The sequence below is a fragment of the Wyeomyia smithii genome, chromosome 2 (assembly GCF_029784165.1).
Source record: "Wyeomyia smithii strain HCP4-BCI-WySm-NY-G18 chromosome 2, ASM2978416v1, whole genome shotgun sequence".
Classification (NCBI taxonomy): Eukaryota; Metazoa; Arthropoda; class Insecta; order Diptera; family Culicidae; genus Wyeomyia; species Wyeomyia smithii.
In genome coordinates, this window is record NC_073695.1 from 40,208,248 (window position 1) to 40,235,095 (window position 26,848).

At 37.6% G+C, this 26,848-nt stretch overlaps 2 protein-coding genes across 13 annotated transcripts in view; one reads left to right on the plus strand and one right to left on the minus strand.

Moving 5' to 3' along the window:
• The window catches only part of LOC129721462 (carbonic anhydrase 7), a 55,121-nt gene extending 54,073 nt beyond the window's left edge, over positions 1-1,048 (minus strand). For 3 of the 8 annotated variants that reach the window (XM_055674035.1, XM_055674034.1, XM_055674033.1), the window contains exon 1: positions 861-1,048. The gene's annotated coding sequence lies outside the window, so the exon portion shown is untranslated. Of the gene's footprint in view, positions 1-732 lie in introns of all 8 variants that reach the window. The other 5 variants (XM_055674027.1, XM_055674031.1, XM_055674030.1 and 2 more) reach the window with 3 other exon arrangements.
• LOC129721459 (opsin, ultraviolet-sensitive) overlaps positions 1-26,848 on the plus strand; it is a 253,856-nt gene that overhangs the window by 56,765 nt on the left and 170,243 nt on the right. The gene's annotated exons all lie outside the window — the stretch shown is intronic.

A 26,848-nucleotide genomic window follows, 5' to 3' on the forward strand; every position in this document is an offset into this window, starting at 1 on the left:
CGAACGTGATTTGTTGGTGAACGATTCATTATGACAAATTTATGAATCTTATAACATCATTCACACATTCTCGTATTGATTGCTATCACATGTTATTGATTGAGTGGCAGTGGGTTTAATTAAAACTATGATAAGCGTTATCGATCGCCTGTAACATAAATATGTTTACTAACTAGTCTGTATATAAGTCGGTAGTAGTTACTACCTTATTAAAAAACTATTACAGTACAACCCCTTTCTAACTAATCACAAAATTATACGACGCACCCTTCGGTGTCAGATCTTCGTCAACCAACGACGATTCGGAGCCAAGCACTGAATTGCATAACAAAGCTCTCATTCCAATTCCGCACGTTCCGAGGCAACCGATCCCCCATTAGACTGCCAAGCCGGCAGTTACAATTTCCGATAATTGCCCTGCAGCTCGGTGTCCATTCCAACCCTCCGAACAATTAAAGTACTAGTGTGCACAGAGCGCAGGATTCCGATCTACCACGGACAGTTTCAATCAATAAAAAAGCCACCCTCCCTCGGTCACGATTTTTTTCATGAACATATTCAGTGCCAATCGAGTTCAAATTACGACGACCGAACGAACCGATCATCATCGTCTCCTGCGGTGGTCGCACTGGCCGCCAGTAACAATCGAACCGAGTGTCTTCCATAACCGCACAATTTTCACTTTCACTTCTTTGGTAATTGGCAAGGTGCAAAAAAGTAAATTTTTCCCACCCATCAAACCTTCGTTTCGCTGAGGACTGCAAACTGACCAGCACAATTCCCAATATTACAACCAATTTAACACAATTCTCCCTATGCAAACGGTGAGAACTTTCCGTTGGTACACGATTTAATCTTACTATCGCGCTTCCGGCCCACAACAACAACAACAACCGCTGTACTAGCTTCCGTCCGCGATCACGGCCGCACGTTGACTGAGCTCCGTTCCTGGCGGGACCGTTGCTGATAAACGACAACCGTCCAAGTCTCTCGGAATCAGATCAATGTCCCGCGCGAGTACTTCCGCGGATCCAGCCGCACTGGCAGAACGCTCTGCACTGACCTACCGGCTGCAGCAGTGTCGTACTCGCCAATTAATTCACACTTCAACGTCAGTAACGGCTGTACAGACCAAAAAAAAACTGACACTGGTTGCTGCTGGCGGACAATGAAGTACAAGTGTGTACGGTGCCATCACCAACCTTTTGCCCGTCAGTATGTATGGCACAAACCACGAACAGCGGTGACGTTCCTTTTGGTATGCCGCCCACCCCCACCGACCGGCTGCCGCACGAAGGAAGCTCATGTTGTGTTTGCTCGCCATCTCTTTCACAGCCGTCCCGGCAATTGCAACTCACGCGGCGGTGCAAGCTCTACTCTCAGCTGGGGCAAACGAGAGATTTGTTTTGTATCCCGAGTGCAAAGGTACGCAAGTCTTGATTCGAAAATACAGGGGGTAGACAAAATGATTGAGACAGGTAGAATTTTGTCAAAATTCAAAGGATCAGAACTTCACGAAAAGTGAATCAATTTTGACGAAACAGGTTTCATTTTACTGGAAAACTATCCTACTTTCCAAATATTATGCGAGGACTTGATGCGGCCAATGGACACCGGAAATGTTCCGGATTTTAGGAGTGTGTGTCAAAATGTTCATTTTTGCAACGCTTAGAACTTTTTCTGACAGCTAATTTCTTGTAGATTTCTACGTTGCCAATAAACTAGAATTCATTCCGAGTTCGTTGATACCCAAAGCTTGAAAATCTGGCAAGGGACCATTGAGATGTAACCATTTTTGTGGAGGAAGGATTTTCAGAAATAATAAACATCACTCTGCACAAGCAGTATGCCATAGAAACACTTCTGAAAAGAGGAATGGATGTGTTTAGGATTTCGGATATGTAAAAGAGCAATGTCGGATTACTGTACTTCATTTATTAGTACGGAGTAGGTCCACCATTAGCTGCAAGGACCGCTTGAATCCTCCTAGGAATCGATTCGTATGTTGTGCCACTCATCAATCAGAGTCTTCTCCAACTGTTTGAGGGATGTCGGTGGTGGATAAACCTTTCTGATCCTTGCTTCTAAAATTGACCACAGCGGTTCAATAATGTTGAGATCTGGTGATTGTGCAGGCCACACGAGATGCTCAAAATCGTCTTTATGATTTTCGTACCACTTTTTGTTAACTTTAGCTGCATGGACAGGCGCGTTGTCATCTTGAAATAGACCATCTCCCTTCGGAAAGATGGACTGCATCATTGGAAGTACCTTACCATAATTGGAAAAAAAACTATTTGTAACTTTTTTCAAATTTTTGTTCACCTGTAGCTTCCGCCACTCCAACCAATTTACAGGTCTCGGCAATCAAAGCACCCGCCTCACGAGCACCGACTATGCGGCCACGTTGAAATTCCATTAGCACGAATGACATTGCTAAACATTCTTAAAAGTAAACAATAAAGCAATGAAACAGTATTTGTTCCCTTTTTATTGGAATATTTAAATATGAATAGAAACTTGTGAAATCGCTTGTGTCACTCATACAAGTAAACATCCATGGTAACAGTTAACTCTCCCTAACTCGATTTTAAAGGGGTAGGAATCATCGAGCTAGCGAGGGTATAGAGTTAGAGAGGTAAATTTGAGAAAAAATATGAGTAAAGTGGCCCTAATACCCTGGATATTCATCGAGTTAAGGAGATTATCGAGATATATAACATTGAGAGAAGCGGAGTTGACTCTATACTGATTGTTGGAAATACGCTTACCACACCAAGCTTAGTCAGACATCAATTCCTTGAAATCCGTAGATAGAAAGTAATGGCGTTGCATCACGAACTTACCGAACAAAAATTATGATTGTGACGTCGCACATACCACCCAGTCGGGTGCCTCGTACACTGTATAGATGAAAATGCACTACCACTTATTATGTTTGCTGCTCTTACCAGTACATTTACAATATTTAGGGGCTCAGATACTGCACAAGGCTACTAACTGGCCGCAATGGAATACATATGCATGCACCCAACAGGACAAAAAATCTGCCAAAAACAACACTCATTATTAAATAATTTGTATCTCAATGGTTCCTTGACGGATTTTCATGCTTCGGGTATCAATGAACTCGGAATGAATTCTAGTTTATTGGCAACGTAGAAATCTACAAGAAACTAGCTGTCAGAAAAAGTTCTAAACGTTGCAAAAATGAACATTTTGACACACACTCCTAAAATCCGGAACATTTCCGGTGTCCATTGGCCGCATCAAGTCCTCACATAATATTTGGAAAGTAGGATAGTTTTCCAGTAAAATTAAACCTGTTTCGTCAAAATTGATTCATTTTTCGTGAAGTTCTGATCGTCTGAATTTTGACAAAATTCTACCTGTCTCAATCATTTTGTCTACCCCCTGTATAGTTGTATATTTCGGACAAACAAATAACACTGAAAATAGTCACAAATAATAAAATTTCAAGGAATGGTAAATTGGATGTTTTATGACGAAAATGATGAATAAAAAGAGGGACATGCCAAAAATTACAAATATATCTAAAAGTAATAAAAAATATGAAAAAATGTCAGGAATACTACAAAGACTAAAAATATCATTAAAAATGAACAAAATCACATATGATCAAAATGACACAAATGTCAAAAATCTCAATAATGCTCAAACAATCAATAAGACTAAAAAATGTCAAAGAAGCATTAAGCATTAAATTGTTTGCACACCAGAAGAGCCAAAAATCATTAATCATTACCAATATAGCCGTCAATGCTCTAATACTGATTGAGTTTTTAAAGTATTGATGGTTAAATTAAAAATCTAGCACCTTAATAAATTCTAGATACCCTTTAAAGTTTATTAACCGCCATCACTCAAAATTTACATCAGTATAAAATATACCGCAAATAGTTTGAAGCCTGATTTGTTTCCACCCTGTATGTAATGTTTTCGTATGCAGCTATATTGCAGCTCTCGAGTGCACCTACTCGAGAACTACAGCGGAAAGCTGACTCTGACAAAAGCTTGTACGAGTGGTGAATACAGAGGGGCGTTTGAATGAATACGGTGGAACGAGCTTTCAAAGCGTTATCGTGTGTTATCGAAGCGGTTCAAGCTGTGTTGTTTTTCTGATAGGTAACAGCTATTCTACCTACCACCGCGTTCGACATTCAAAAGTTTTAATGTTATAAAGTAGACACCTGTTTTTACAAAGTTTAAGCTCAACACTTTATTTTATTGGCAACACAGCTAAATCCACATTCTACATGGACAGAAAAAATCATCATTTTGGACTACCAAGCCCTCCTCAGCCGTGGACTTTGATAAACCCATAACCTTTGATATTTTTTGCTCCAAAGGCAATGATACACGCTTTATATGATTCATTTTTCTCAAAATTATGACACAAATAAATCGTAACAGATATGACACTTGGTTACTTTATCCAGAAAAATGAGCGAAAAATTGAGCTCCTTAAACTATTCACAGGACACAAGGTACATATGAGAGTTATGTTTTCAATGCGCTTTTCACAACTAAAACTCCATTATTCTTTGTTTAGAATTCTTCTGACAAAGCGAGATAAAATGAAAATAGAAATCGTGAAGAAACCTAGTGTGAATTTAGCGAGTAGTGATAAAAACGAATGTTGATAATATCGAAAAAGCGTTGTAATTGAAACGCGTTTAAAGCCCAGAAGAAACCGAGAGAAATAATTATATAACTACAAGTTATACTTTAAATGATTCAAAACCCTTCTATTCGCGAGAAAAACAATATGATAGACTCGAATATCTACTCTTAAATTGCTTTGTAGTACAATAATCATGAAGCCATGAAATGGCCAAAAATGGCCAGTTCAACATGTTCTCAGGAAAATAGGATAATCCAACAAAAAAAATGCGCATCAAGAAAAGGCCAAAAGCTACTTTCAAAAATTTATCCCAAATTAACCTCGAAAAACTTTAAAACATCCCTAAAAGGTAGAAAGAAAACTTACAAAAGTTTATGCTGAAAAAGAGAAGAATTTTAAATATAACTTCCTTGACACGTTAGAAATACTACAAGGTCTACAGCCCTAGGCTTGTATGAAATGGTAACGTGGGACTAAACACTGTAATTAGGGGATTTTTGTTCGAAAATATCCAGAGTCCGCAGACAGAATCAATGTGTTTGCTCGGTGACTTACGTACTTTTATTTTCAGCCTTCCCTGGAAATCTATTTTTATGTTAGAAATATATTAAACAACACTCGAAAAAATATCGTTTATATTTGGCGATATTATGCCTGTAGATTTTTTTTGTATTTGACAAAGAATAAGCTTATCGTTCTTGTTGAAGAAGCACCAAGACTTTCTCGTAATGCGTCAAAGTCAGAATTAACTCTATATCCTCAAAAACCAAATTCAATAATGCTTACGTTATCTTTTTCTACGTTATCATAATGAATGGTTTTGTCTTATTTAATATTACTTCCAAAATAATATGCGAGCCCTTACGAAAGTTCATTAATTAGCAAACATAAGAAAATATGTTGAGCAAAATTATTAACAAGTTTCAGCAAAAAACCGTAGCAATCAACAATTCAATTTTTGTTTTTTTCTTGACATTTTTTTTCTTTTGCCTACAATTACATTCGCTGTATTACGAAGACAGCTAATAAACGTTTATTATGAGAAAGTTTAAAATAATAAAATATCATCTAACAATTTTAAAATGTAAGAACGTCACGATTATTTAGTGAATAACGAATATGAAATGTAACGCAACGGTTATATTGCAAAAATGTACAATTCTTGTTGAGTTATTTATGGTAGGTAATCATATTTATGAGATAAACTTTCAATCACTATCAACAGCAGCATTGCAGTTTTTCCTCGATTGCACACGAATAGAAATGTACGAACAGAAGTGTACCACTGCAATACGAATAGTACCGCGCGCTGCAGTACGAATGGGAGTGTAGCGCTGAAATGTACGAATAGAAGAGTACCGCTGCAATCATAGACGACGAGAGTCCTGCGGCTCTCTGCTCTACTGGTACTGTTGCTTATAGCAGCATGTTTTTTTCAAGACATCAGTTTTTATTACGTTTTGACAAAAGGTTTAGGAATTGTTCAAGAATGGGGATTGTTTCAAACTTTTCGGAAAACTTTTACCATCGAGACATCATATAAGTCTAAGCTCATGGAAGCAAAAATAAATTGACCTATTGGGACGGGGAGGTCTATCAATTTTTTTTTTTTATATTGATACAATTTATATATTTATATCACAGGGAACGGTTGGTGTCCATCCACGTCGTCTGTGCTAGGAATGCTTGCATGTAATTGGTTCATAGTTCGCGTAAGTTTGTCATTGAAACTTTTTATCAATTTTACCGCTTGGTAATGAAATTAAAGTGATAACTAGCATATTACAAAATTGTTCTACATTTTATCTATCCGACAACATATTGGTTATTGTTATCCATCATGTGGTTATACTGTAATTATCGTTTGAAATCTGACGCAACATCCCACATCAAAAATTTGAAACGGCATTGAAAGCAAGGAAACCGAACATAAAAGTAATTATAATTTTTTCTCGAACCCGTTGAAACTCTTTCTAAACAAAATATTACTTAAAAAACAGCTGGAGCCGAAAAATAAAATTTATCTTAAATTTGGTTCAACTTAATAGTTTTAAAAAGGGGAATAGGCCAAAAAGAAAACTGCGAAAGCTAATAAAAAGCGTACAAATATATATAATACTGATGATATGTCACCATTTGTGGCAGAACATACAATATTAATTCTGAATAGATATTAGTACATAAATAAATCATTACAAATATTAACCCCCCCCCCCCCTCTATTAAAAAAAAAGGGCCAAAAAGAAAATGATTCAATGTTACCCAACAGCTCGGATGCTTCTGAATAAAAGAAAAGGCCAAAGCAGAAATTGATTCCAATTTACAGTTCAAAAAGTTCATGAAAAATGATCTCAAATTAGCCTAAAAACTTAAATCTACCATTGCTAAAAAGAGTGCGTTGGTGTAACATTGTGACGCAGATGAAATCCTGAGAGATGAATCACCAGGAAAGTAAGTAGATTCGAGAAAACGTGGTATGCAGCAATGTAAAAAGTGTCAGTGAAAGTTGTGCAAAACCTCAAAGTTCGTCAGCGAAATTAGGGAATTTTTATGAAATACAGCAGTGGTGGAAGAAATAATAGGCGTACGCTTACCTGATAAAGTTATCTAAATTTTAACCTATCGTTATACATATAAGGCATATTTAATAAACCACAACTTTCTAGGTCTACGGAAGCAGGAGAGCGAATGTGGAACGACACAAACATGCGCGGAAGAGGCAAAGCCTGGTCCTTCGAAGACAAAGGCGCCGACAGGAGGTACGGGATCGCGAAGCGATGGAACACCTGTACTGCGTTAGCTCGCGCAGAGGCTACATACCACAAGCCGCGTCCTGGAACGAGTGTGAGGTGATCGGAAGGTGGAAAAAGTACTTCGACGAGAATTTAACGGTGATATTATAGCAGACGAGGCAATCATTCTAGGAGTACGTGCTGATGACGACAGTTTCCCGGTTCAAAGTCTCCAGGAGATCGAAAAAAAAATTGGCAAAAATGACAAAGCCGTTGATAGTGACCAACTACCAAACGAGCCTCTAAAACACGGTGGTGAAGCACTGGCAAAAACACTGCACTAGTTGATTTAAGTTTGAGTAATTATGTTAGCTTACTTGCAAAACTACTTCTACACTCTTGCGAGCGGCCCTCCAGCAGTTAACGGAACATTCGCCATCGCAAACGAAAACATCCTTGAAGAACGACGCAAACCCCGACAGGCACTTCGTACTATAAATTTCCTTGTTAACGGCCAGTCCGGACCGAAAGAAGAACAGCTTTGACATCCCCTTCTCGCTGATTGTCAGCCACAGCGCATTCTTGGAAAACTTGGTGTGTGAAATGAACTCCACCTTGGTGTTAACTTTTGTTCGTGGGGGAAGTAAAATAGAAAGTGCCCTACCAGTCGTTGCTACCCAGGGTGAGACGGGTCTCGTCGTCCATCACCACCGCCACGTCGCGATTCGCCGGGAAAATCGTTTTGACCATCTTTGCCTGCATCTCCGAGACCAGTGGACGGGACTGCCACTTCCTGACATGAATGTCCATGCTCGTCAGGTACTTTTTCACTGTTTGGCCGGTTTCAACGACCAAGCGCCCGCAGCAATGTAGCCACTTTACCCTCGGTCTTCTTTTTCAGCATTCTTTTGAGCTCCTTGTCGCTCAGAGTCGTCGGCCGTCCGGAACCGGGCTTTCTTTCGATGCTTTGAGTGTTGTCCAATAGTGCCAAGTTGTTTCAGACGCCGGAACGGGTTATCCGGTGTCTACGAACTGCCGCACTATATCCGCTTTCGGTGCGACGGGGTTCTTTGAACGCGCACACATCTGAACGGAGTAGCTTCATTGTTTTTGCCATCACGGTTGGAGTTCGACTGATAGAGCTGTCAATTTTATTCTGCTGGCTCATGGATTACTATGATCGATGTTGCATGGGTAGTTTCGTCAGTGCGTGTGAAGGTAAACCCATAAAAATCGGAAATTTTTGTCCATTTTCTACCGCGAGCGTTTCATATCTGTTGTTCAATATTGTAATGGAAGGTGTTATTAGAAAAGAGGGAATAGATACGAGTGGTACAATCTTCAGGTGGTCCAGCCTGTTACTTGGCTCTGCCGACGACATTGACTTCATGGCACGCAACTTTGAGATGGTGATGGAAACGTGTGAAAGTCTTAAGGCAGAGGCCAATCGGGTCGGACTAGCCAAAACACGTCGAAGACAAAATACTTGAGAATTAGAAACGGTAGATGGGTTTGTATTTTCTTGGCTCACTGGTGGCCGTCGACAACGACACTAACAAAGAGATGATAAGACGCATCATTGCTGGAAATCGCGTTTACTTTGGACTGCGGAATACGTTTCGATCGAAAAATACAAAAACAAAACACTGATTAGACCGATATTTCTTCATGATCACGAAACATGGACCTTGCTTGTGAAGAACCTGCGTGTCCTTGGGGTTTTCGAACGGAAGGTGCCGCGTACGATCTACAGTGGGGTGCAGATGAAGGATAGAACATGGATACTACGAATGAACAACGAGTTGTATCAGTTTCTGGAAGAAACCACTGTAGTCCATACGGCCAAAATTGGTGGGCTGGGCACATCGTGAAGATGTCGGACGAAAGCCCAGTCAAAATAGTTCTAGACAACGACCCAACAGGAACGTGATGTTGTGCCGATGTTGCCCAGAGACTGAAGATCAACTCCAAACGCCATTTTGAATTTAAAGATGGTCTCTGGACATCATCCCGATTCCATAAATACCCATATAAAATGGTATTCGGTCATTCTTGGTGTTCTTCCAGAAATCGAAAATCACAAATACAAAATGGAACCTGAAGTCATTTTCAGGTCTCTGTACATTATCCTGATAGCGAATCTACTCACATGAGGTAGTATTTGGTCAATTTTGACTGTTTTCTGCAAACCGCAAGTCACCATCCCAAATTTCAAAGTGGTGTTCGGAGTTGATTTCCAGTCTGTGGGCATTATCCCGATTCCGGAAATATCCATATAGGGTGGTATTTAACCAATTACTGGTCTCTGAACATCATCGCGATTCTAAAAGTAATCATATGAGCTATCAATTGTCATTGTACCAATCGTATTGTCAAATATTCATAAAACTCCTGAGTTTCGGAACATATTCCCGAAAAACCGGATTTCCAAGAGTAAAAAAATTCTTTGAGGGATCGCTGACACTGATTTTAAAGTATATGCGGATGTTTTTTATTTTGAATTTCTCAGTCTTTTTTTAAAAAGAAGTACAAAAAAATCTTGATTTATTGCCCGACGTTTCGGCCGTTTTAGTGGCCTTTTTCAAGGGAAATTAGTTGTATTTTTATTTTGGCTTTCTCAGTCTATATTTTTAGTACACAACAATCTTGGTTAATTGCCTGACGTTTAAAGCATATAAGCTGCTGAATCTTTCAGTGTTAAAACTATTGAAACCGAATGAAAATTATTAAAGTTACAAGATTTTCAATTTGTGGGTACCCGGGTATTCCGTCGGACGGGTGAAAGTCGAGCACATAACCGGTATGGGTTCAATCATTAACTGATTTTTTTTCTTGAAATCATCTGAGATGCATCCCTTGAAAACAAAACAAATGTTTCTGTAGAGCTCGATGCGAAGATAAACTTGAAAATATATTCAAAATTTAATAGAATTATGTATGAGCAACATTAACTGAATGAAAAACTTGCCAGTTCTGCATTTTTTAAAGGTTAACAAAAATGATCCTAAACAATAAACAATCTTCTGACTTACGTTTTTCCAAATAGTCGTAATTGAAAAACTTGCCAGTTCTGCATTTTTTAAAGGTTAACAAAAATGATCCTAAACAATAAACAATCTTCTGACTTACGTTTTTCCAAATAGTCGTAATTATTACGTCAACCAATGATTAGATTATTAGAAGTAAAGATGCACATTTAATAAAAGTAATGCTGACTTCATATTTAACTTTATTACTCCCAGCCGTAGAAGATGAGACAGCGGAACAATGTCCTTTAGATGATTTTTTCTTTTTTTGACCTGCGTCAATCTTAACCCTGTAATTAATTTATAAATTACGCGGAAGTCTACTGTGTATACACATCATTATCGACTTCACAGAAAAATAAGTATATTGATGTGTATCAATAGAATATTAAATTTTCATCCATGCAATTTCACTTCCGTTCGACTGAGCTACACGAAGAAAGGCCGAAGTTCAATAAAGTAAATTACAAACGAGCCAATCGTAAACTTCCTTCCGCGAACTGGAATAAAAGGTAGGTACCACGGAATGGGGTGAAATTGATTTCACTTTTTTACAGTTGTTTCCGAAATATCTCGGTTGATGTTGATCTTTCCCGAAACAGTTCTTTTTTTAAATGCGTATCGTAGTATCGTTTAATTCATAAAAAAAATCCGAGGATTATCTGAGATCATATGAGATACATCGAGGTGAAATTCATCACTCATGAATTTCATGTAAATTATGGTTTATTTCTATCATAATCCTATTTCGATTTTAACAAATCTTTACCCTTACTCGCCAGATTCACGCGCGGTTTGCTTACGCTCTTTATTTCAGTTTTATCACTCTGCTTCAAAAGAATTCTGAGTTAAAAATAATGTACTTTCAGTTGAAATCATAACTCTCATTTGTGCCATGTGTTACCCCAGCATTCGACTTACTTTAAGTAATTTTTGGCATGTTTAAAATTATTCAGTTAAATATGATTGAGTTAGTGAGTCTTTACGACAAAAAATTAAAATTAACACGAGTAGCTAGTCTCATCTCATTATCTAGTGTTGCAAGATCATTATATTTATCAGAACTTTTTATCGCGAATTTTCAGGCGATCAATTTTTCCCAATAATCAATTTTTCCCCCGGCAGTGAAGAAACGTCGACTTTGAGGCAGTCAAATTTCGTGAAATTTGCAATATCCACTATGCTTATATACTATATCTTTTGGAAAATCCTATTTTTTTATAGAACAAAGTGTCTGTTTAGGCTTGATAAGAGAATGATTATTCGAAACGCATAAAATATTCAAGGTGCTCCAAGTTATAGATTGATTGGTTCTTTATTGATGAAATACTTGAAGGCTTATGCTTCAATTAACCTTTATCAACCGACATCCCACACCAAACGAGCGTTCATGATGAATCTTCACATTTCGTTTTAATTTTAGTTACAATATGAGTAGGTGTTTATTTCCATTATCTGAGGAAGGATGAATCTAAACTCTGTCCATGGTCGAAGGAAAGTAGAATTGAATTCCTCGAATCGAAACAATAACCATCAAGAAATATCTTCCAACTTAAGCTTTTATGGTTGGTACTACTGAAAAATATGTTTTGAAACAAATCAACGCCAACGCCTAAAGTCTCTTTGGAGTACCCACGTATTAAGATTATTGTCATTCATTCAACTTATCATCCTTCATTTAAGTCATTACAAACTATTTATACCAGAGGCTACTCAACTCGATGAAGCATGAATATTCCGGAAGACTGTGGGTTATGCTTGACTATCTGATCTAAGTTGTACAAAGTAGAGAAAACTTCAAACAAAACGAAAGAATGCTGAACCGATGAAATATTTACTTGCGGTTATTGAATGGAACTCCCACGTTATTACATTCTCAAGTGAATAACGATGAAAAGCGTGCTGAACTGTTTGCGTAATTCACACCGGAGACCTTTTTCTTTTTCTTTAGGGAAGGCCAATCGCCTAATCTGGGCTTTAAACCAGCGAAACAGATGACCGGATCCTGTCAAGGCTTTTCGTCATTATATAATGCTATTAATTTCCCTTTTACTATCAAAACCTTACGACACGTACTACAAAGCGGAAGCAAAGTCCCAAGACACCATTTAGGGCTCTTGTAATGCAATAACGATTTCGTAAACCTCTGAAACTCGTGTCAGGGCGGGCACCTTACCTATAGAAGGAAACCGTCCCTATCACTTGCAGAACTATTTATTTCATCTGCTAAATATTTAAAAATGAATATTCAACGAGCTCTATGCATGAATCTGTCGGTGTGTTTACACTCTCGTCCAATATCGAGCCAACGAGCGGGCGGAAAAGTGCTGGAAAAATCTCTTACTGCACCAGACAGCGAACTCATGGGGACAGCTTGAAAGGAAGAAGCAAAGTCCTCATCAGAAAGTGGAATTAATTTCGTTCGAAGTCGTTTTCGAACAGATTCTGGTTTAGGTTGTCCGAGAAATGTTTAATTAAATTCGAAAAAAAAATCTTACATATCAAAATCAAAATTTTCCGTATGAAATTGACTTTGAAAGTGACAAGTGGAAAGATAAATTTTCTCCCAAGCGTTGGTCATCGTATTCCTGTTTCGATGGTTGTTTCCAACGCTTCAAACAGGATGCTATCGTTTCATTTATTATTTTGCTAATTCAATCCCGTCCTAGAGGTTGACAACATATCGCCCGTTAATAACCGATAACGGTTGATATTATAAAAGAGTTGATAGGTAATTATCACAGATTCATCATTATGCAATCTTTCACATCGATGTGAAAAATAGAACAAAAGATTATAGTTAAAAGGCGATTTAATGTCGTGCTGCTGAGTGTTACTAAAAATAGTTACTGCTACTAGGACTTAACTCGATATATGTTGAAAGCTAACTTGAACAAATTTAAATTTAATTTATTCTCAGCGAGATTAGTCTTACGAAACTTACATGATGCAAAAGTTGTTCCTTTCCAAACATTCCGCAGCTTCACTGACTGACGGTGCCGTAGCCAGAAATTGATGCTATTTCTCAATGCTGCAGTCTGGCGAGCTGTCTTCCCATTCACGTACACCATTTCTTAGCCTCCAGGTCGAAAATTCCTGTTGAAAAATAACTTCCCTGCAGTAGTTAAAGCATCAGTTTTCTTTTGCCATCCGGCACCTGTGTGCCAGATTTATTGTAACAATACGTACCAAAAGCACGATGTCAAGTGTGTCTTTCACTTTGAAAGAAAGCCGCCTTGCAGAATAGTTTTTTTTTCATCCCTTCAACCCTTGACACACTGCTCGACAAATCTCTTGTGTGCAGGATATTGTACCGGGAAAATAAATCGATAAATCATAGCTTAAGTTCATTCAAAGAAATATTTTGAATAGATGCCAGCTTTCTGCTTTTTAAAGCCGAAAAGATGGCTTGATTGATTATTCAGGAATAAGAGAAATTTACTAAAATTTAAAGTTTTCACTCTTTTTCTTTTAACCAGAAAAATAGTTGAACAGGAGAAAAAGTTAAGGTTGAATTTATTAACATTCTGAACGTTAAATCTGTGACAAAAATTCTATAAAATCCGTAACATGCGAAATCCTATAATTCTAACTTCTGAATCTCCTGAATTCCTAGTTTTGGAAAGTCTAATTTATCAAAATCCCTAACACCAACATCCCAATACTGTTGTTTTTAAAAATTTTGAAGTTCTAAAACATGGAAACAGGGTAGATCTGCTTAATATAGACCACTTTCTTTAGTGGACCAGCTGAACTTCTTACACCAAATGACACATTATAAATATACTTATTTTGATTTATGCTTTGACAACTGAAACGATTGACGACTACTAACCTGATGGCATATGTTTCGTTGCTTATTAGCGCATTGGATAAGCGCCAACAAGTCGATGCTATTTACGTTGACTTTGCCAAAGCGTTCGATAAAGTGCCCCACCTTCTGCTGGTAACAAAGCTACGAAAAATGGGTCTGCCGGACTGGCTCACGAAGTGGATATCGTCGTACCTCAACGAGCGCAGCGCATACGTACGTATCGGTGGAACGTGTTATTTGCCGTTTACGTTACACTCGGGTGTGCCTCAAGGAAGCCACCTTGGACCTCTGTTGTTCATTCTTTGTGTGAACGACTTATGTTCAACCATACAATCTCCCAAATACATGTTTGCCGATGATCTCAAATTTTTTCGAGTAGTAACATCTGCTCTTGACTGCTGTGCTTTTCAAGCTGATATCGACACCTTGTTAAGCTGGTGCACTCTTAATGGAATGGAAGTAAACGTGCGAAAGTGTAATGTGGTTTCGTTCTGCAGAAAAAGGCATGTCATGATGTACGACTACAGGATGTCACAAGCCAGTATCAACCGAGTCAATACTGTGAAGGATTTAGGCATTCTTCTTGATGCCAAGTTAAGTTTTGCTCAGCATATTTCAGCTACAACCGCAAAGGCCTATGCTGTATTTGGGTTCATCAAGAGAAACACGCAACAATTCAACGATATATACTGTCTGAAATCACTGTTCAGTGCTCTTGTGCGCAGCATTCTGGAGTATGGGGCGATTGTGTGGGCACCTTATCATGCTGTACATATCAACCGAATTGAACGTATTCAGCGTCAGTTTCTTCGATTCGCTTTACGTATGCTGCCGTGGAATGATCCAGTACGATTGCCACGCTATGAACATCTTTGCTCTCTTATACAACTACAAACTCTAACAAGTAGGAGGACCATGCTTCAACATCTCTTCGTTTTCGACCTGTTAGAAAACAACTTAGACAGCCCAGAACTGCTCAGTAAATTTCAGTTCAACGCACCACAAAGGCTTACTCGACGAAGCGATTTTTTCCGGATTTCCAGATACCGCACTAATTTTGCTGTGTTTTGTGTGTTGTCGTAAGTTTAATATTGTTTCTGACGTGTACGATTTTAATATGACCAAATCAATGTTTAGACTTAGAATAAGTAGTTATTAGAAATGTCTGTACGATTTTTTTTTCGAAGACTTATGAATAAATAAAATGAAAAAAATAAAAAAAATAAATAATGTTCTTCATTTGAAATGTTGCAACAGACGTTTACTATAATATTCTTCATTAAAGCTGCAAAAAATGTCTTTTAATAACAGCTACCTGGTTTGCCATGGTTCGTTAACGTTTTCATAGGAAATGGCTTTACCAAAAACTGTACTGACATCACACTTTCTGAGCGAAAATAATCAGATTTTCGATGAACGGGTAGGATAATAGTGTCTTTAAAAGATAAGCAATAGGGTGTCCCAAAAAAAATCGATGTTGAAAAAGTCAAGGTGCTCAGCCCTAAATTGAAAGATAATGTTATTTATAGCATTTTTGTAGAACATTTCGACTTTATAAAATGTCGTTTTCGGGTTGCCCAAACGTGATTTATGAAAAAATGGCTTTTTCAAGCTGCAAAACCACCTTTTTGCACTTTTTCAAATCTGTTCGATTCCTACATTTTTCCATACATTTTTTTATTTTTGTGGTGTTGTTATTGAATATTTTGCATGGTTTGGTTAAGCATTGCATTCAATTATTTGATTCACAGAGTCCATTGAACATCATAAAAAAGTTAATTTTTCTCATAATTTTTAAATCAAACCTTTCAAAACACATATAAAAAAAATTTTGATCAAGAACTGAAAATTTTACTGCTAAGCGGGATTCAAGACGAAAATTTACATGAAAAAAGATCCTTGATATCTTATCGGGGGGCTGAGATATTGGCGATTTAACATGTGATGGAAAACTATGCATTTTGTCAAAAATGCAGCTAAAGCTCAATATCTCCATTGCACATTGTTTTATTTTGCCGTTTGCGCGTATAATTTCCTAAATAGTGACTCAAATGTTGATTACAGCCATAAGATATATTTGGAGAAGTTTCAGGATATTCAAAAATGCATCTTTTAATGTAGAAAGATGGGTGATCAATCCACCAATGAGTGAGATAAAAAATTTACTTTTTAATCAGAATGCGATAGACGCAAGGTGTCTTCGACAAAGTTTTAGGTTATCTTAAAACAAGAAACTTTACCGAAGACGCCATGTTTCTATCTCTTACATATTACGAGCAATATCGAATTTCAAATAGAAGGCAATAAGAATCACAATTTTCGTTCTAACTTTTTTCGCAGATTTTTCCAAATTTTTAAACCTTCTACTACGTTATCAGCCATCCAAATACGCATTTAATTTCTGAACATTGTTATTTTCTGTCTCCTAAAATAAAACAGATATTTAACATATTTGTTAAAATGCATAGTTTTCCATCATATATAAAAATGCCAATATCTCAGCTCCCGATAAGATATCAAGTATCTTTTTTCATGTAAACTTTCACCGTGAATCCCGCTTTACAATGAAAATTTCAGTTCTTGATCAAAAAATTTTTTTCTTCGTGTTTTGAAAGGTTTTATTTAAAAAATATTAGAAAAATTATTTTTTATGTGATGTTTATTGGGCTCTGGGAGTCAAAAAACTAAATGCAATGCTGAACTGAACCATGAAAAATATTCAAAAACAATCCCAAAAAAATAAAAAATAAATATGAAAAAAATTATGAATCGAATAGAATTGAAAAAAGTGCAAAAGAGTGGGTTTGTAGCTTGAAAAACCCATTTTTTCATAAATCACGTTTGGGCAACCTAAAAACGACATTTTATGAAGTCGAAATGTTCTACAAAAATGTTATAAATAACATTATCTTTCAATTTAGGGCTGAGCACCTTGACTTTTTCAACATCGATTTTTTTTGGGACACCCTAATAAGCAATCAATTTTATTAGAAAAATCACAGGAGGGTTGTGGGCAAAGCCACGACCGCAATGCTGAAGTAGAATTCTTTTACACAGCTCTACTTACGGCTGTACATTAACCTACGGCCGAGCGAATCGGTTCGCGCCGCTTTTCGCGTTTAGCCTGGCAGAGGCCTAATGCGCTCGGGCATCACAATAGGAAGGTGTTTTCACATTGAAAATTAGACACGGCTTTACTGGAGTAAGTGTTGGCAAATGCATCTACCGCTAAGACCGCCGCTATCGTACGAAAGCGCGTCGTTTCATGTGGGGAATAGTATCAACAACGAAAAAATGACCCGCGTCTAAGCACACCCGAACTGTTTCGCCGTGCCGCTTCCATGTACTTCCTTATAACATCGGCCTTAGGGAAGTACCGGCTGCACTTACCGCTGAGGCTGTTACCATACTGCTACTGGTACCCAAAGCTATTAACTCTTCAAATTAAGTGTTTTATTTGTCCTCAAAAGAACAATTGTTCAATTCCATATCGGATATAATGCAATCGCATCTCTGTAACATTACCGACAGTAATATTCTTCTGAACAAAATGATCCAACTTTTCCTTTAGAGGAAGTGCCGGCTGATGTACGGCAAAAATCTCGCCCGATCGCTCGCGTTGGCGTTCAGCCTGGCAGAGGCCTGAGACGTGGTGACCAACCACAGGGCAAGTGATTTGTTTAATTTGAAGGCAGCCACAGGCGCAACCCGCTGCTATTGTCTGTTACTGCTAAGTGCTGATATCTGCTGCTACTGCTGTCAACGTTGTGGACGGTCCATTCAGCTCACCTTCCGACTAATGAATGTAGCTAGTTTTCCCAGAAAAACTCTTTTATAGCCGAAGGGTGCTAAGAAATAGGCCACGCCTTTCTGTTCAGTTTTACCATTTCCTAATGTTCTTTAGTCGAATTATTCCACAATTCGCATTTGATTTTTGTATCCAGCGAATAAACACCGATGGTGCTCTCACACACGCAACGATTTTACCCCTAACCGTATTGCAGCTTGTAACATCAAGCGATTTCGTTTGCTTGCTGTTGCGTGTTGCATCATGTTGCAACTTGGCAACTGGGAGACGACGAAATTCTGTTACTGCTGATCGATTGAATCGACTTCATATTAGCTCTGCATAGTCGAACTAACTGTCTTTGTGAATGCGGTCTAACAGGGTAGTTTGTTATTCAAAGTTGGTTTTGCTGATCGCAGCCTATGCGCTGCCCCTACAGTGGGGGGTTTACTAAATAAAGTAAAAGTAAAAATTAGACAACTACAACAGAATTTGATTGCATCCCGCACAGAATGTCTGCTTGTGTTGATGCCAGAAAATTATCAACCTTCAATTATTTGTTTATTTGCCTTGAAAAAGGCATTTTGCGGTTCAAAATCAGTTGCTGATCGCAACCTGTGAGCTGCCCTAACAGTGGGGGAATTAAGGTACACGGACAACATGCACTGTGGAAGCTATTTCACATTCAGTAAATTAGACGGGTGCGACAGATTTATATTGCTAGGATCCAAGACAGAATGCTTGCTTGCGTTATCAAAAATTATTAACTTTCAATGACTTGTCTATTGCCTTGAAAAAGGCATTTTGATTTTTAAAATTGGATTTCCTGATAGCAATCTTCATGCTGCCCCAACAGGGAGAGAATAATGGCAGTCTGGCGACACACGCTGAGAAAAACCGCGCTGCTCCTGAGACGTGGTGACCAACCACAGGACTAGTGCTGCTGCAAAGGAAGGACGACTGCTGTTGTCGCTGTCTAGAACTATTATGAGCGGCTTCGGCTGAAACAGGCTTTTATACAGGCCCAAAAGCATGTTTTCAATTGCAAGGTATATGATTCTGTCGACCGTGCTTGGGAAGCAATCATATAACGACCAATCAGAGGTCGAATTTTTCGTTTTGACAAAGCTTGACTGTTTCCAATAGTACAATAGTGTGAATAATAAAACTACAATTATCTTCTTTTGGGAAGAATCTTAGAAGATTTTCCAATCTATTGCTACAAGAACGAAGGAAATCCATCGAATACTAACCGATTTATTAGCATTTGAAATTGGACATATTTTTCACTTTTTCCGGTTTTAGATTTTCATTTCACATCCCTATGTAGCCGAACTTCCTGAGAGAAGTATTCTACTTCAAAATACCTAAAATATTAAAAAAAATGTGGCCCAATTAGGGGTGGAAATAATACTGTTTTCCTTATTCCAGCATGCTTCATTTCGAACAAGAGCTATCATCGAAATAACGCCGCGAATCATAGTTACCATAGTTACCATAAATTTGTTATGATTGTGTTATTGTATAAAATTGCTGCTAAAATGAGAAAAACGCCGAAAATTGGTAAAAAATATACTGAAGCAGCTGTTACTGAGTGTCTTCAAGCAATCAAAAGTGGTGCTTCGACTAGTGAAGCTTGCAGGCGCTCCAATGTTCCACGGTCCACCGTAATATTCCGTGCAAGCAGCAAGTGGTCAGGAAAACCACGAAAAGGTAAACAAACTGCATTGACTGCCGCGGAAGAGGACTCAATTGTTCGCTGGATAACTCGGATGGCACGTAAAGGATTCCCTATTACGAAAGAACGGACGCAGTCTACAGTTGATCCAGATCCAGAACTCTCAGTGCGTAAGCCAGAGTTAGTTTCATCAGCGGCAGCTAAGGTTGGAGAGATGTATTATTTAGACCTGGCCCAAATTAGGAAATTGTTGTGGTCCAGATAAGGAAACGGTGGCCCATTAAAGGAAACTGAAACGATGATTTATTTTTTTTATTATGAGAAAATAGAGGTATTATCTAGTTGTTTTTTATGCAGAAAAGATGATAAACATGTTACTTCATGTTTATACATAATGAAATACTTAATTCAGTTAAGATATTTACACTTTTTCTTGCAAAATTTGCAGCTACGCTACTAAGTGGTCCATTAAAGGCAGTTATACCCTATTGAGATCTCAACCTTTAAAGTTCCAAAGAGTTTAAGACCTTTCAAAATCTCATTCAGAAATCATAAAATTAAAAATTGAAAAAAAACATAAATCTCATCAAGTTCTAAAGTATTAAAACGTAATGATCTTGAAAATACAAAAATCGGAAAACCTTGAAAACTCAGATCCTAACATTCCCAAATAAACAAAATCTCTGACTTTTATAATCCCAGGATTCTACCTACTTACTTTGGTGGCTAACTGGGGTCAATCATGTCCCAGTGATTTATTTGTTGCATTATAGTTCTTCATATTGCAGAGCATTAGTTTTGAATGACTTTGTTAATCTCTCTGATGATAACATAGCAGAAACCATATATATGAAAATTCGAAAATCCTAAAACCATAAGATCGCAATAACTAGACATGCCAAAATATTTAGTCCTTAAACTCCAAAACCCTGAAAGCTTAAAATCCTTGGATCCAGAGATAACATTCCTAAATTTCCAATTTCAATATGCAATATAACAACAATATTGCACACTAGTCTGGGGGTCTAATGCGGTCTCGATCAACTAGAATAGTTGAGAGAATTCGTTATCGATATTGTTTTCGACACATTTTGCACGTTGTAGGATAAGTACAACGATACACCGTGCCCCAGTGCTAAGTCGAGAAAATTCCCAGCTCGACCTCGATCCTCGACCTGATCGAAAATCCAACCCAATATCACAACCGTGTGAGAGTGCTAGCCGACCGACATCGCTAACCACAGAACCACGGGGACCACATAATTTCAATATGCTTGAATCCTAAATCCCAATCCTGAAATTCTGAAAGTTCCAAGCTTCAAAAATCATAATGCTATAGTATATCATTCCTTAAAACTAACACACTAAGAACCTGCAATCCAAAAACCAGTAAATTATCAAGCCTTCTATTTTTCAAATTTCAATCTCCTAAGATCCTGGTATTTCAACATCTTAATTCCTTCAATCCTCAAATCCTAAATTCCAGGGATTCTCAAACTCTGCAATCCTTAAATTTTCAAATCCAGAAGTTTTATACAATAAAATCACAAAGTCTAAAAGTCCTTGAACTCCAAAATCCTAAAATCTCAAAACCTCAAAATCCAAGAAAGGAAAATCTTAAATTCAGTGTTTTCGGATAAGTATAAAAATCTTAAAGTGAAAAAATCTTGTGATCTTGTATAGTTTAGTAGTTCTAAAACTCAAAAACCAAAAACTGTTTTACGTTGATCCTTAAATCCTACTATCCTGAAATCTTCAAATCTTGAAATATTTGACCCCAAAATCTTAATATAGAATAGCACTAAGTACCTAAATTTCCTAAAATACTAATCATTAAATTCGAAATTCCAAAACTTCTTAGTATCCTACTGCCGGCTGCAACCAGACACCGCACGAATCCGACGGGGCCCGTGGAATACAAGCCTTCCATGATTTCCTGGCTCAGTGGAACATCAAGATACCCAGTAAACAACAAAACCAGCAATTCAAAAAAACATGTTAGTTTTAATTCTAGGATTAAAGTTGGCTCGTAGTCGACAGCGAGGATACAAAATTTGCTTTCAGTTTTTAAGATACCTCAAGAATTAAGACACTAAATTAAACGGCGCCGCTGAACATTTTTTGTATTGTGCCGTGTCAAATAAATGTTGTGAACAAAAAAAAAGTATCCTAATATCCTAAAAACAGATTTTCGTATTACAACTCCAAAATAAAAGAGCTTCAATTGCACAGTCCTATTGCTATAATTTTAAAATAAAAAAATAATTCTCATTGTATCTCAAAGGCGTAAGAACCTAGGATGAAATAATCCTGCAAATTTCGAATCCTGATACTTGATCCTTCTCTTTTTTTCTCGCTCTCTCTCTCTCTCTCTATCTATCTCTATCTCTATATCTATCTCTATCTCTCTATCCCTCTCTCTTTCTATCTTTATATCTCTGTCTATCTCTTTTATCTATCTCTATCTCTCTTTTGCGCTCTCTTTCTCTTACTCTCTCTTTCTTTCTCCATTACTCTATATCTCTCTCCATCTCTCTTTATTCCTTTATTTCTCTCTCAATCTCTCTCAGTCTCTCTCTGCTTTTCTATCTCTCTATCCCTCTCTTTCTATCTCTATGTCTCTCTCTGTCCATCTCTCTTTATCTATTTCTATCTCTCTCTTTCTCTCTACCCTCTCTCTTTTTCTCACTTTCTTACTCTCTCTCTCACTTTCTTACTTTCTCTCTCTCTTACTCTCTCTCACTCTCTATCTCTCTCTCTTTATCTCTTACTCTCTCTCTCACTCTCTCTCTCTATCCCTCTCTTTTTCGATCTCTATGTCTCTCTCTCTGTCTATCTCTATATATCTCTATCTATCTCTTGCTCTATCTCTTGCTCTCAATCTCTTGCCATCTCACTCTCACACTTTCTTACTCTCTTTCTCTCTCTCTCTCTCTCTCTCTTTCTTTCTCTCTCTCTCTCTCCTCTCTCCCTCTCTCTCTGTTGGATTTACCTCCAGTTCAACATGAGATAGGGATGCTGGGCTCGCGTTTACTGCCGCGTGAAAGGCCTAATTTGCGCTCGCGCTCGAAATACTTTTAACAATTTTGTCCCGCCGCACAGTGGGGCAAATTGGTCCATTGGTGCGACAAAACTTCATAACTTGTTAAAAGTTGTATCCACAGGGTTCATGTCTTCGGTAATGTTGTTCACCATAAAAACATCTCTTAAAAAAAATGTATTTAGGCAGCTTCAATTTTTTTTTACAGATGGCACTGACAACTATCTTCTGAATAAATGGTGCTAGCCATTTAGTTTCTTCGGGAAAGTTGTTTATATCATCAATTGACATAAAATTGTCGAACATATTACAACTGCAGAACTGCCCGTTAACGAGATAAAATTATTTTCAATATTCATAAACCCAAAATTTCAGTAATAAATTATAGCTGGGACTTAAGTACATATGTTTCAATTTCAGATATATTCGAACTTTCGAGTCATCATGAAATGAATTATTGACAGTTTGTAGTTGACTTTGTATAGTTTTTTGTCAACCTATGATGTGTCATCATTTTTGCGAAAGAATATAAAATATAATTTCAATGTTGTTTGTGATAAAATATTTCAAATGGGAACATTGTTGAATTGAAGATTAGTTGGTCATGTTCTCTTTCTAAGAGCTATTCTTGTTCAATTTTATTCCATTTAACATGGATACTAGACGCTTTCTTTAAAAAAAACTGTTTACCCAATAACAAACTGTTTCCTAGTACTAATAATTATTTCCGAGGGGTCTTCATACCACTGGACGTCAATTTTGAAAGACCCTCGAACACAATTATGGTCGTGTTGCATACACCGGCATTCAGCGAAGCTTATGGTAAGAAGAACATCGATACGGACACTGCTGAATAACGATTTTTAACATGAATTGACATGAAAACAATCGTTGCGAAAATTCGAATAACTCGGTAAGTCGCAACTAGTAGCAGCTGATTTTTGGTTTAGTACTAGTCAAAAGATTGTATTTTAATTCAATAATAGTGGCATAGCAGAACAACGTAGAACTTTTTGTTTTTCATATTGCCAAAAATGAGGAAAAATTACAGAAAAACTTGTTCAAACTATTATGCCTCCTACGAACCTATTTTCACAAAACTGTCTTAATATCACATTACTTCTTAGTTAATACTCTATTTTATGAGGATCATATGAATTAGCTAATTAATTACTAAGTATTTGCATGCCCTACTGAAAAATATCTATGAACATTTTTTCTCCCATTTTACAAGCCTTGTAAATCCTCACTTTCACAATATTATAGCACATTTCTTTTTCTAAATTATTTTTCAAAGTAAATCATCATGATTTCCAGTCGACAACATGTCTACTGCAAGTAGAAACTAAAATGAGGCATGAAAACTAAATTTTGTTTTTTTGAGTTTTGTCGCGATTTTTCTGGGTTCTGCCCCACAGTGCGCCGTGGACCACGCCGAATGCCTTGCAGCTCAATCCGTCCTTTGGAAGGTTGCAGCTAATAAAACACTGTCTCCAAACTACGCGGTTACTTGAAACAAACGCACTATATTTTTCCTTTCCGAATAAACAGCAAAATGTGTATTAAATTGAATTATTCTTTATTTCTATGAGCTAACTTCCAGTTGAATATAATTGTAACTCCAGGGCGATCTTCCTGAGCCGCTCTTGGTGAAGATCGAAATGGGGGTGATGGCTGCTGTTGATCCGAAAGTGGGTCAGGGTGGAGTGAGTCCAAGCGGCGATGTTTTACTCCTGATGTGATCGTTGCGCCTCCCGATTGATACCGATTGATCCCGATACCGATCCTCTTCGATTGGCAGATCAGCAGTCTCGCTCTAGTGATCCACTTATCAGTAGCGGGTTCGGTTGACGCTAACGATGATGATGATGTTGGTGATGGTTGGTGTGTGATTTGCTGCTGTGACCGTCTTCAGTTCTCGTGTGCCGCTTGCTTTCGGATAAAGTAGCCTGTCTCTCGTATGCCGCTTATTTTCGGATATGCATGTAGTGGACTGGATAGTTGACTCCAACCTGTGATGAAGTGTGGGGTGAAACTTGTTGGTTTCCAACACTCTCTCCTCTCTCTCTCTCCTTCTCTCATTCTCTCTCGCTCTCTCCTTCTCTCTCTCACTCTCTTCTCTCTCTCTCTTTTCTCGCTCTCTTCTCTCTCTCTTGTTCTCTCTCTCTCTACCTTTCTCTCTTTTACTCTCACTTTCTCGCTCACACTCTTTCTTTCTCTATCCCACTCTATCTCTCTCCATCTTTCCCTATTCCTCCTATTTCTCACTCTATCTCTCTAAATCTCTCTCTGTTTCTCTATCTCTCGCTCTTTTTTCCTATCGCAATTTATTTCTCGAATGAAACTTTCCTGGATTCTTGAATTTACATCTTTAAATTATACTAACCCAAAACCCTAAAATCCATTTGAGGATTTTAGGAATTTGAAGTCCTTGAATCTTAAAATCCTTTAAATTTTAAATTCTTTAAATCTCAATCACTAAAAATAGTAAAATCCTTATTTCTCTAATTTTTAAATCGTAATATTCTTAGATCTTAAAATACTAATCATAAAATCCCAAGTTGTTGAAGTCCTAAAATTCTAATATTCTTTCGTCCTAAAATCCGGATATCCTGGAATCAAAAAGCAAAGCCTTGGTGCTCCATTCTGTATTCGAAACTCGACCTTCTGTATATTTTACACAGACTTTTTTTTTGTTCACACAACATTTATTTTACACGGCACAATATTCTACACAGACTTTGCAGCCAACTGTTAAAAGTACAGGACAATTGTGGGGCTAGCGCTACGATCCTACTGACACTAACAGTCTCTCTCAAGCCGACACTCGACCCTACGACGAATGACTAGTTGGGCCAACATCGTACTGGATTTTTTTTTCAGTTTCGAGTTTCCTACCCAGATGCTCCCCTCACCTGGTATATGCTTAAAAGACACACAGTAAAAGCACTGAAGTGTGCTCTGTTGTGCAGTTATGGTGCGTAATGTTTCTTCGTTCTCACACCAATTTATTATCTCTCTAGAGAGATATTATAAATTTCATCGCGGTGTTCTATGCAAGCTTCTCAAATACACACGATTCGCTGCCCTCTCCAACCAAGTGCGTTGCATTGCCCACCAGTGTGAGAGCAATTGTTTTTTCAGTGTAAAATATTCTCCTACTCGCTAGTGATTCTCTGAGAAGAAATTACAAGCCTGGCCGCAAGGTTACAAAGTTCGCTTTGACAAGCGGATGGTTGTGGGTTCAAAACTTTGTAGAATAAGGCCATTCGATGTGAACAGACTTAAGTACATATAGGTACTAACTCTCAATAGTGATACAGTGATCACCCGATTATATCCCCCCTGATGATTTTAAAGATGATAAAATGGGGAAAGTGATGAAATCGCCAAATTTTAGACGAGGAAACTATTGAACCGATCGGTGTGAACATTTTTATGCAGAGTTTTCGGGACCGGAAAAGGTGATTAGAATAGTTCAAGACCCCTTCCTATAATATGATAGAAACCCTACAAATATCACAGAATAACTCGAAAACTAATCAAGCAAATGACACCAAATTATTTGGCATTGGGAGCAAGAAACATTTCGATTGTGGTTCAATACTTCATCCTTCTCTGGAAGGGAAGGCTCCCATACAAATGAAACACAAATTTCGCTACTAGTTCGTGGGACAGGTAGGGTAACGGGGGTATTTTGGCCAGCTTTGCGAAGTGTTCGCACAGTTCATTAAAAAAACACAATTTTTTAACATGAATACCGACTCTATTATACCGTTGTTAAAAGCTAAGTGTCTATTTTAATATACACCGTTGAACAATGCAATATGTTGAAAAATATCCTAGAAATAGCAAAATTTCTACCAAGTACTCAAAACATATTTTGGTCCACAAAATTTTTACTTTGGCCCACCTTTAAATCTAGAGACGTGTATGGAAATAGTTCGGACTAATTATATTTAAGATCATCATCGGTATTTTTAGAGCAAAAATAGTGGGTTTGAGGAGAACATCCTTCTGCTGTGAATTTTTGTAAATTTTAGACATTTAAAAATTAAATGATTTGGCTTAAAGCGGTTTATAGCAGGCATTCTCATCCAATTCCATATCGTTGAATGTGATAAAT